Source organism: Oryzias latipes, chromosome 5 (assembly GCF_053564925.1).
Source record: "Oryzias latipes strain Hd-rR chromosome 5, Olatipes_Hd-rR_3.1".
Classification (NCBI taxonomy): domain Eukaryota; kingdom Metazoa; phylum Chordata; class Actinopteri; order Beloniformes; family Adrianichthyidae; genus Oryzias; species Oryzias latipes.
This window is the reverse complement of record NC_136241.1, coordinates 34,587,530-34,599,138: the sequence shown is the minus strand read 5'-3', so window position 1 is coordinate 34,599,138 and position 11,609 is coordinate 34,587,530. Positions and strand designations below refer to the sequence as shown.

Below are 11,609 nucleotides of genomic sequence, written 5' to 3'. Positions count from 1 at the left end.
TCAGGGAGGAGGCTGCAAAGTCTGCAGGCCAGAACCAGCAGACTAAAAGACAGTTTCCTCCATCAGGCGATAAGGACACTCAACTCCCTCCCTGCCCTCCCCCCTCTGGCCCCTCCACTCCGTCCTACAAGCCCACACTGAAAACTTTCACAACAGTTCAGACCACCACCTTCACCAAAGACTGCCGTCACTAACTCATCCACTTACTGTTCTCAGCACTGTTGTCACTTTAAACTGCCACTTTAACCATCTCATTGCTCCCTGCACTGTTTAGACTACTGTTATTCTTCTTATTTTGCTGTCTTTTTATCTATTTTTTAAGTCGTTTATTTATTTATTTTTTATATCCTGCTTGCACTGTGGGGTGAGAGGAAAGCAATTTCATCTGTGCTGTATGTCTTTATGGATGCAGTACATTTGACAATAAAGCCGACTTTGACTTTGACTTTGACTTATCAGCATCCCTCCTTAGCCATTGTCTCCATAGTAACGCCTTGCAGCAGGACTCTGCTGTACCAAAGTAAAAAGTGTCAGACATTCAGAATTGATCAGCGAAACAAAGTTTGAATCAGTGAACTATCCCAACAAGGATTACAAAGCAAAAGATTTCTGTCTCTTGTTGATTTGCTGCGCCCTCGTAACTCCTGACCAATGAGAGAAGAGATCTTTCGTCATGTGGTTTGTTCCAGGACAGGAAAGTCAACTTGATGGGAGTCTGAATGCAGACCAAGCACAAGGTTCAGAACTCAGATAGGGCCTACTTAAGCAGACTCGGACTTTTCCAGTCTGAATCCACCCTAAAAAAGGAGGAAAAGTCAAACTGAGCTTCAGCCAACATGTCAGTCTCAGGTCCATCCAGAAAGCTGCAATACGTATGACCGCATGAATGTCTTTGTGGATTTAAAAGACAGAAGAAGACTTTGTTCTGATGGTTGCTGTGCTCACATCGCTTTATACACAGGGAGAGAGATTTAGGCGAGTTTGGTCAAACATTTCATCTGGCATTTGCAATCAGACGTTGATTTACAAACCAACATAAATACATCCATCCATGCACACATTCAGCCCAGATACGCATTAGTTTAGCAGTGAATGCTCTGTCAGTGTGTGAAAACTGCTGAGATACGTTTCCTTAATGAAAATGCGTAAAATCCAGTGTAATTTCTCCCAGTAGCATCAAAGTTTCACTGCTGCTTTTTTGTAAAATGTTAAAGATCCAACTTTATTTAAAACCAATTTTGCAAAGGCAAAAGTTTTGCTCAAATCTTTTATACATCAACAGTTGCATGACATTTACATTATGGTTGATTATGAAACAAAATTCAGAATTTATGAAAGTATTATTACCACACATAAACTATTCTATGACACACTGGTCTTTTTTGTTTCATGCAGATGCGACGTTAAAGTCTGGCTACACGTGTCAAATGCTTCACAACCCTGAACCCTTTCAACACAAACTGGTTCATTTAGGTTCACAAAGCTTTGGTTTCTCCATCACTACCGAGCAAAGCAGGCTTGAACTCAAAACACCACACATTAAGGCAGCCTGCAGCAGAACTCCCATTTAAAGGCTGCCTGCATATGTTCTGGTCCAATCAGGGTGCACACCTGTCCAGCAACACACCTGCAATCAATTCACACAGACAGACACACACAGATCCACACAAAATAGTGAGCTTCCACTCTGACACAGGAACAAAGCACACAAAACAGAATAATAAGAATACGAATGCTCCCCAAAGCCTTTACACACAAAAATCTAGAATAATCAACGTGACATTACAGCTGGATCATATCTTTGGATCAGGAAAGTCCCAAATGACTGAAATAAGGACTAAGAATCCAGTCGGAGGACTCATTGTTTGAGTCCATTTCTTAGCTAGTTATGGTTTCACCAAACACATCCATCGCTGCTACATTTGATAAGAAATCCCATCAGAAACACCAAACAAATACTTAGATTCATAAAAATGTATCACAGTACATCGGTTGATGTTCAATGTACAGGTCAGAAAAAAGAATAAAAACAAATCATAAATAAAAATGTATCTGATTTCAGATCAGTTTAATATTTTAACAGCCTCTCAAACATGAAGTTATGAGTTTTTTTTCCATCAACTAACCATAAATGTCATTTATTGACTGACATGCACAGTTACAGCCCAAACTTTGGAATATATTGTAAATTTTGTTCTGTTTTAAACTATTTGAACTTTTCTGACCTGACGGCGCATCTATGGCTGCATTAAAAAACATTGTTACAGATGTCTTAGATGGACTAAATTAACTAAATCCCATTGATAACGCGTGTTCAGAAAATCCAAAAAAGTATATATTTTTTAGCTGTTGCATCATAGTAAATTAATTTATTTACTTGGATATGTATATTTACTCCAGGTACAACTTAGAAACTTAGGAAAAACACACAAAACCGTCAGGGTCATTCTAAACATAAAACATAATGTAAACAACAAACAAACATAAAGCCTGTATTGCTGATATGTACATTTAGATACAGAGCCTTTTTATACTTATTTAAATCTTTTTTGTATGTTTTTTTTATATGTATATGTATAATGTAAAAGGGGAGGAGAAACATGTTTTCTTCATCCTGTTTCCTTCAATTTACCTGATAAATCAAATTGAAATAAACATATCTATATACATAAACAAACACATATATGAATCAAACCCGGGTTTCCTGTATGACAGTCCTGCACCTTACCCACTGAGCTACCCAGCCACTATTATATGCACATATATACAACTATATATATGTATATGTATTATTAATGCTAAGGCAAACTGTTTTTATTATTCATATTTAAAATCCATCCCCTCCACAATCTCACATGCATTTTTGTGACAATTGTGTCAGAAAAAGCTACAGTTGTTTTTACTAAAAGATGTAATAAAAGTTAGAAGATTTAAAAACTGGTTAGTGTGTTTGTTGTGGTTTCAAGATGTTAAGAGGAGAGACTCGTGCGCCGAGAAGCTGTCTCTTTAACCCAATGCATCATTGAAGATGTAGTGCAAAAATCCGCCAAACGCAGAGACTAGCGTCTCTGAGCTTCATTGTTTTGTTCACTTGTTCAACGGTCTGACACCGGATTCAGTGGAAAGCTACACCGCTAAAGAAGAGCTTTAGCTGCTATTTTTGTTGGAACTGAGAGACTTTACGAGCAAAATCGGGACAAGGATGGTGAGATGTAATTATGGAAGCATCTCTTTGAGCGCTGCAGTGTGAAGCGCTGCTCCTCTGATGTCATCAGGAACACGAGCAAAGAACTTTTTACACCCATATAAAGTCATTAAAGCATCAAACGCTTAAACGTTCAATAAAGCAAAATATTCAAAGACTGGTGCACAGAATACAATGCAATTGAAATATTTCATTTAAATTCTTCACTCCCCTTTTTTAGGTCTGACTGTCAGCCGTGGCTGTTACATCAGTCAGGATATTACCTGGGGGGGGGATTGAGGAGAAAAACAGATTTCATATGTGACAGGTCTTATCTGTCCTTCACTAAACACATTTGCAGGTAGGGAAGGGTATGCTAGATTAGTCCGTGCATCATGCGGAAGATGAGCGACAAGGGCGGGTGCCGCGCTAGATAAAAATGAGGGAAATTTCACTTAGAGTTTGGAGGGAAGCTGCAGAAACTCACCCGCCGACGCCGGCAGACGGCTTCTACCCGACCGACCCGCCTACCCGGCCTGTAGTGAAGTGTTGGTGCAAAAACACGCCAAGGTTTAGGAAAAACCTGCTCACAGTGGCACAGCATCAAAGTTGACACCCCCACTGGTCCATGCCCCCCACCCCCAAATTCTGATGGCAGATTGGACTCCTGCAAAGCATCTTCAGCACAAAAGGAAAACTTCCTCTTTTGAGCACTTTGGCAGAAAGGACGAAGCATTTGAATTCCAGATGGGACAACAGAGTCCTGAAATACTGAAGAGGCTACTTGTTCACTTCAACAACTCCAGTAACTGTCTGTGGCAGACTGCCAAGATGCTGCAGCAGAGCCGGCGGAGATGGTCACATGACCTAGACAGATCCACCACAGCAGAGGTGAAGGTCTGCAGGTTTAAATAGAACTCTCTATTTTGATTTATAAAGCTCCTGTCGTGTCATCAGCTCGTATCACTGTCACTCTGTGAGTGATGAGAAAAAGCCTTGGAGCGGTTTTTTGGGAAACATGCTAGGTTTTATTTCAGTCCTATGGCCATCGGTGGCTACACTGAGTCAAAGTAGAATTTTATTCTGGAAAAGTCACCGGGGTTGAAGCAACATTGGTCACCCCCCTTTGCCAGCAAGCAGCGGATGTCCTCCTGGCACCCTACCCGCCAATTTTAACCACACCTTAGACATTTAGGGTCCCTTGGTGGGGAGGGTGAGGGGACGTCACTGTGAGTAATCAGGAGATGTCCCCTCAGTGCCCTACCCGCCAATTTTAACTGCACCCCCCTTAGCACACACACCCCTCCCCCCTCAATATATACATTCCAACATAAACACACACACATGCACACACACACCCTCTCAAACGCACATACACGCACACACATTTTGCAAGGAAGGTGGGACCTAGGACCATCTGTCCCCTGCCTCTTCCCTGGTGGGGGGTACGGGCCCCTTTGCAACGGCGGCCGTGTCCCCGGGGTGCCGGCTTCCTGGGCCCGGCGGTGCTCTCTCCGCGCGGCGGGGGGGTTCACATTACATCTGAGCCGGGAGTGTCCGTGTCCCTGGGGGGTGGGTTCTGGTCCTTGCTCCTGGGCGCTGGGCCCCGCCATATTTCCAACTGTGGCCGAGCCTGGTCGGGCCATATTTACAACACCCCTTGTGGGCCCTCTTTTTTTTTCCCCGGGGTTCCCCCCCTCTTGGGCGGGGGCGGCGGGCCCCTGCCCCGCTCCTCCCTGGACCAGCCGCGGGCCGGGCGGATGGCTGCCTGGAGCGCGGAGCGGGTCTCCCTTGGGGGGTCCTGGCTCGTACCTGGGGTTGGGGCGGGGGGATGCCCGGAACTCCTGGGTGGTGGTGGGGTGCTCGTCTGGGGCTGTGGGCGTCCGACTCCGGTGGGGCCCTGCGTTGGGTTCTCCCGGCGCGGCGGGGGGGCTGCTCTCCTGGTTGGGCTGGGGCGGCGCTCTCTCTCCCTCCGTGCTTCCCTGCTCTCTGGCTCTGGGGGCCTTGCGGCGGTCCGGCTGGCCCTGGCCTGGGTGGCGGGCTTGGTCGCCCGGGCGGCGGTTGTTCCCTGCCGGTTCCCGTGTGGCGTTGGGGGGATTCCGGCTGCCGCTGCTGCTGCGGTGGGGGTCTTGGGGTGGGGATGGCTGGGCACTCTCCCTCCTTCTTTCCACGTTCCACCATCCATTTTAGAGGAACATAAACACTCACCTGAGCACAGGTGTTAGCTCACCTTTGCACTTACAGTTTGCATGACTGAATGACTGAAATATTTCACACTAGTTGGTTTTAAGGCATAAGTATGCGTGTGAACACTATCTGTTTTGTATATATGTCGACAGGTGGACATTTTTTGCAGCTAGCAGGTGTGTTTATAACATTTGAGTGTGTGTGTGGACAGGCTCCGCCCTTATTGCACTACATTTGAACGTTACCATAATGATTAACAACCAGTAAACTTGTTGCTTTATGCTGCTTCATGGTCTTATCCCCCTTCCCCTCCTATTATCACCCCCTACCCCCCCTCTCTCTATCGTCCCTCTCTCTTCTTCCCCTCTTTCCTTTTCCGTCCGGTCCAACACCAAAGATTTTCAGACATGATTGAAATTAATAAAGTTTGGCCTCAATTACAAAAGGGGTTTATCCAGACATACCTTTGGTTTGTCTGAAGATTAATAACCCCTCTTGTTAGAATAAAATATGTCCAACACAAGAGGCCCTCAGCTCTCATCTGTCTGCCCAGCTGTTGGACAGGACAAGTTAAAAAAAAAAAAAAAAAAAAAAAAAAAAAAAAAAAAAAAAACATTGGTCACCCCCCTTTGAAAACTGGATTTTGGTGGTTTAGGTCCGCGCTGAGATTTTGTTTTCATGACCTACAGCCTCTCACGCAGAATGAGTGGAGTGACTAAGCATTATGAAACCCAATAACTGCTTTAGGCCTGGAGCAGTTTCTGTGATCCATTATGCTGACAGCCTTCCACATCACACATTTGTGTTTACTTTGTGTAGTTAAAGCTAAAAGTGCTGCAAAACAAATGATCTGAACAAAGGGATGCTTAATCAGGGGCCATGTTATGGATGACGTTTTGACATTTTTAATATACACAACCCTTAGTCATCAGTGTTATTAATGCTGTGAAGATGGATGGGCGCTGTCAGATGTTAAGGTTGTCTCAAAGACTGACGTAGGTGAGACGCAGACACACAGCATGTCTGTATAATAACCCATTTCTGATGGAACCACTATTCAGTGCTGAAGAAACAAGAGGTCTGTTGGTCTAAGTGGCTGAGAGACACTAGGCTGGTAAAATGAGGTCTATTAGACGTCTTTGGTGATTCATCATGTAGATGAGCTTGTTTATTTGTCTGTCTTTATTTTGGGGATTTCTCAGAGACCCACTCAGTAGAAAATTGTGTATTTGCTGTTTTCCGCATGTTCTTGGAGCATTTTTAGAATGATTGAGGACACTTGCACAGAATATTTAACATGAAAATTGCATTTCTTAGTATTTTCTTATTCAAATCATTGTGAATCACAAGCTTCCTTTCTGATCATCCACCTGTGGACAAATGGATCCAGTACGCCTTTGTTTTCGTCATCCGAGCTGGAATCTGAATCTAAACTGCACGGCTGGATGGATCTGATATCGCTCACCTTTTTGTTGCACCAGCCATGTGAGGTTGGGGGTGTGAGGGGCTGTAAGCCAGTGGGAGAGAGAGTAAACCTGGGCTGCTCATTCCTGGTCCTCCAGATCTACCACCCTGCCATTTTTCCAGCTCTCCACGCACTGCTTCCTCTCGATTACCTGGACCAGGTGTGTTCAGAGCCATCTGACTGAGCTAAGCAGCAGCTAGCACGGTTGTAGATCTGGAAAACGGGCAGGGTTGTAGATCTTTAGGACCGGGATTGAGCCCTAGTGTAAACTGGTGGATGACATGAATTTGGGGCAGCCTTACTCTGCACTATCATCCCTGCCCACAACTCAGAGGTAAATTTCTAATTTTTCTAATTAACATAGCTCCTGCCGCTCTGCAGAAGCTATGTTCTAGAAAAAGACAGGTTTTTTGATTTTGGTTAAAAACAGCATCAAAATTATGAAAGGGACTTTTAGAAGCAACGGTTCATTTCAGTAGCAAACATTATGTTTTTCTTTTTTTACCACCTCCTTCATAGCAATAACCATCCACTCAAAAACCTGACTTGTGCATTTCTATTTCAAGGAATCCGCCATTTCCCAGGTGACTTTCCAGATAACAGCAGCACAGAGAGCCTGCCATTTCAAACAGGCAGGGCCGTCCTGCCTCTTGGCATCTAATTACTGACACAAATCATCCAGAGGTGATGCATGCTCATTTGAGATTTGCATATAATTGATGATAACACTATATATATGTACCATGGGGTGCTGATGCTCTTACAAGATGTCTGCATTGGGGAAAAAATGATTTGAGGAGATTGTTAGCATAAATCAGGCGGAGCTCATGCAGCTTTATCTCCTACAACAGCATTGACTTGGGTTCATTCAAGGTTCATCCAGCCGTTATAATGTGGTAATATTGTGTTATGAAATGGATTTTGTAAAAGTTTAATACACACTTTAATAAACACTCTGTTTTCGTGCACTTTTGGCGTCCAGGAATCCCGGTTTCAGCAGCTGACGCACAGCTGATGTTGAAATATTTAGTTCCTTCAACTGGAAGGTAAACATCTCAGGGTTTGAGTTATCTGCTCACATGATTGGAAGGAAACCGCTTTTCAACACAAGTATTATTGATCTAGAAACAAGGTGAGCGAGAAAAGCAGAATTAAAAGCTTTGTGTAGCGCAAACATTTCTAATGACGGAATGATTAGAGATGATTTGTATGCAATCTGAATTACTATAAAAATGATGAGTGCATGGATACCTCACCAGCAGAGTAAACAACATCCTGTCAAAGTTCTTCCTGGGGTTTATCCATTTTGAAGGTGTCCACATGGCGTCTTTGATTCAAATATTTGTGCTCTGTCGCTTAGTCGTTTCTAAATCAATGACACAAAGAAAAGGACAACAGTGTCAACTGGACGAGGTTGTGGTGCGTCCGGGACCACCACTGGACGAGGTTGTGGTGCGTCCGGGACCACCACTGGACGAGGTTGTGGTGCGTCCGGGACCACCACTGGACGAGGTTGTGGTGCGTCCGGGACCACCACTGGACGAGGTTGTGGTGCGTCCGGGACCACCACTGGACGAGGTTGTGGTGCGTCCGGGACCACTACAGGACGAGGACGGGGACGGTGGCGGCGACGACGACGACCCCCCCTCAGAACACGACGGCTCCCAGTAAAGTCCAGGTGGCTCCCACTCCAGGCATACGAGGCAAACTGGGCCTGGTCAAAAACCCAGTAAGACCTCGTACGCTCGGCTTCCTGGCAGTAGGCCTCTAGCAGCCGCATGTCCCGCTCTGCTGGGTCCAGAAAACATGGCTGGTCCATTCTGTCACGGCGTGAGGGTGGCTAGAGAGCCGGTAGGACCCAGATGCAGAGGCGAAGGCACGAGGATCAGGGACTAGTGGTTTTAATACGCAAAACAAACAAAAGCGCTGCAGAGCAGGTTCACAGAACAAAAACAAAAACTTACTTGGCGTGGCATGAAACATGGACGAGGCAAGAAACAGGAACATGGACTAGACAGGCCAGGATGACATGAACACCATAACAGAGTTAATGGACCAGCACAGAAGGAAGGCAGAGACAAGACTTAAATACAGACAGGGCAGACAAGACACAGGTGAACATGATCAGGGCAGATGGGGACCAAAGGAAGTAAAACTCAAGAAACATGACAAGACAGGAAACCTTTCAAAATAAAACAGGAAACAGAACCAAACAAGACAGAACAAGAACTAAAGCAAAAACCAAGACAAAACAAACTCAAACCATGACAAACAGGAGAACATTCATCTGAGATGATTGCTTATTTCATGTGGCACTGAGGACTTTGGACTCCCTTTCATGTTTGAACTTTCTGTTTTGCGGGATGGCTTTTATGATCCATTAAACCGTTTTCACAGTGGCTACTTTTGGAACAAATAAATGTGGTCAGAGATGTGAGATTGTTTTGTCCCAATCTTCAAAAGGTTTAGTCTGGAAGAACATTGGACACTTTAAGCTTCTCCTAAGATCTACCATTTGATCTGAAGTGGCCAAAAGCAGATTAAAAGACCTGTTAATGATGGATGCGTTCTGGTCCGAGTCCCTGACCTTCCGTGCGTGACAGTGATGCGGCATCAGGACTTCACCACGAGACTCTGAAGAACAAGAGGCTTTCATTTATTTACTGATAAAACTCACCAGAGAGGCTTGTGATCCATCACCATGATCTGCAAACCTTCCCAAGATGCACTGCTTTCAATGTTATCTGAGGGCTGAAAAGAAGAGCCTGACTCATTCTTTACTGTAAAATCTGAACAGCTTGTTTTAAACTTAAGGTTTTGCAGCTTGACTAACAAAATGAGCAAATGACTAATACGCTTCTGAGTGTAGGAATGCCAAACAAGAGCTAAATGTGTGGTCACTAAACCGTCTGAGGGTCCAGAATGTTTATTAGAAACCAGAGTGTGGAAATCAGTTGTTCTGCCCCAAGCAGACACAGACTTCTACATGGATTCCTCCTGACACAATCCACTGTCCTTCGTTTTCCACAGCCTGAACTGATCTGAAACCATCAGTCTTTACTCATATGCACCTGTACAGGTGCTGCGGGTTTTGGGGTTGTCTAGGTCCGTGGAAGTTGTGTGAAGTGTTCATACAGATAATGGAAGCTATACGCATGTTTTGACATACGGGTGATGCTGTAGTACGTGCCCTTACACCGTACCACAGTAAGGTGCGAGTACTGGTTCCTAAATGACCGCATGCAAATGAATGATCTGGGTCTCTGCGACGCGTGGCGCTCATGTCACCCAAGCACTAAAGGGTTCACCTTTTTTTCTCCAGTTCACTATTCACACTCCCGTTTAGACTATTTATTAATCAGTAACTCTCTTTTAAAAAATATTCAAAGCTCCAATATCCATCCAATTATTATCAGTGATCATGCACCAGTCTCTGTAAACATTTCTAGGGAAAAATCCACACCCTCTGGTACAACCTGGAGGTTTAATACGTCTCTGTTAAAGGACCAGGAATTTCTTGAATTCTTTAAAAAAGAGTGGGCAACCTTCTTAGACTTCAACAATACTCCAGACATCCCACCGTGCGTTCTTTGGGAAGCAGCAAAGGCAGTCATGAGAGGGAAAATCATTTCTTATTCAACGCACAAAAAACGCAAAGAGAAAGCAGATTTATTAGAATTAGAAAATAAAATCAAAACCCTGGAGACTGCTTATGCTGCTTCTGCACAGGAACACATTCTGGGAGATCTGAAAAATTTAAAGCTGCAGTTAAATGACATCATTAATAAACAAACACAATTTCAAATACAAAGGCTACGACTTGAAAGATTTGAAAACTCTAATAAATCTGGCAAATTTCTGGCTAATCAGCTTAAAATTAACAGAGAAAAATCATCAATCACCTCTATTATGGACCAAACAGGAAATGTCACCCATGACCCGGTCAAAATTAATAACGAATTTGAAAACTTTTATAAAAACCTGTACACACCGCAGATCAATCCGTCAGAGCAAAGTATTGACTCATTTCTTAATAATGTAAACCTACCCAGGCTAAATGAGGATCAAATCACAAACTTAGATTCTCCGCTCTTGCCGTCTGAACTTCATGAAGCTCTGTTACTTATGCCCAATGGTAAAGCACCAGGGCCTGATGGCTTTCCTGCTGAGTTTTATAAAGAATTCTGGGAACAACTGGCACCAACATTTTATAAAACGGTCACATCTATTAATGAGAGCCAATCAATGCCACCTAACATGAACTCAGCCAACATAATTCTTCTTCTAAAACCAGACAAAGATCCCACTAGTCCTTCAAGCTATCGCCCCATTTCTTTAATCAATGCAGATGTAAAAATTATCTGCAAAGCACTAGCACAGAGAATAGAAAAAATCACTCCTCACATAATTCACTTCGACCAGACTGGATTCATCAAAGGCAGACACTCGGATGATAATGTCCGTAGACTAGTTAATATAATAGACTTTGCCACCATTAAAAAACAGGAAATGACGGTACTATCGCTGGATGCTGAAAAAGCCTTTGACAGAGTTAATTGGAAGTTCCTTATTGCTGCCCTCCATAAGTTTGGTTTTGGAGAAGCATTCATCAATTGGATCAAAATATTATATCACAACCCCAATGCATCAGTTAGAACTAATAAACAGACTTCAAACAGGTTTTTTATTGGAAGAGGAACCAGACAGGGCTGCCCACTCTCTCCTTCTCTTTTTGCTATATTCATTGAGCCTTTAGCTGCAGCAATAAGACAG

At 43.9% G+C, this 11,609-nt stretch overlaps 1 long non-coding RNA gene across 1 annotated transcript; it reads right to left on the bottom strand.

Annotated features, from left to right (window-relative positions):
* Window positions 1-6,332: 6,332 nt before the first annotated feature.
* LOC110015087 (uncharacterized) lies at window positions 6,333-8,883 on the bottom strand. Its single transcript, XR_002290150.3, has 3 exons — window positions 8,801-8,883; window positions 8,093-8,202; window positions 6,333-7,957 (listed from the first exon to the last, which is right to left on the bottom strand). It is a non-coding gene; the product is annotated as an uncharacterized LOC110015087 (long non-coding RNA).
* Between the last annotated feature and the right edge of the window lie 2,726 nt (window positions 8,884-11,609).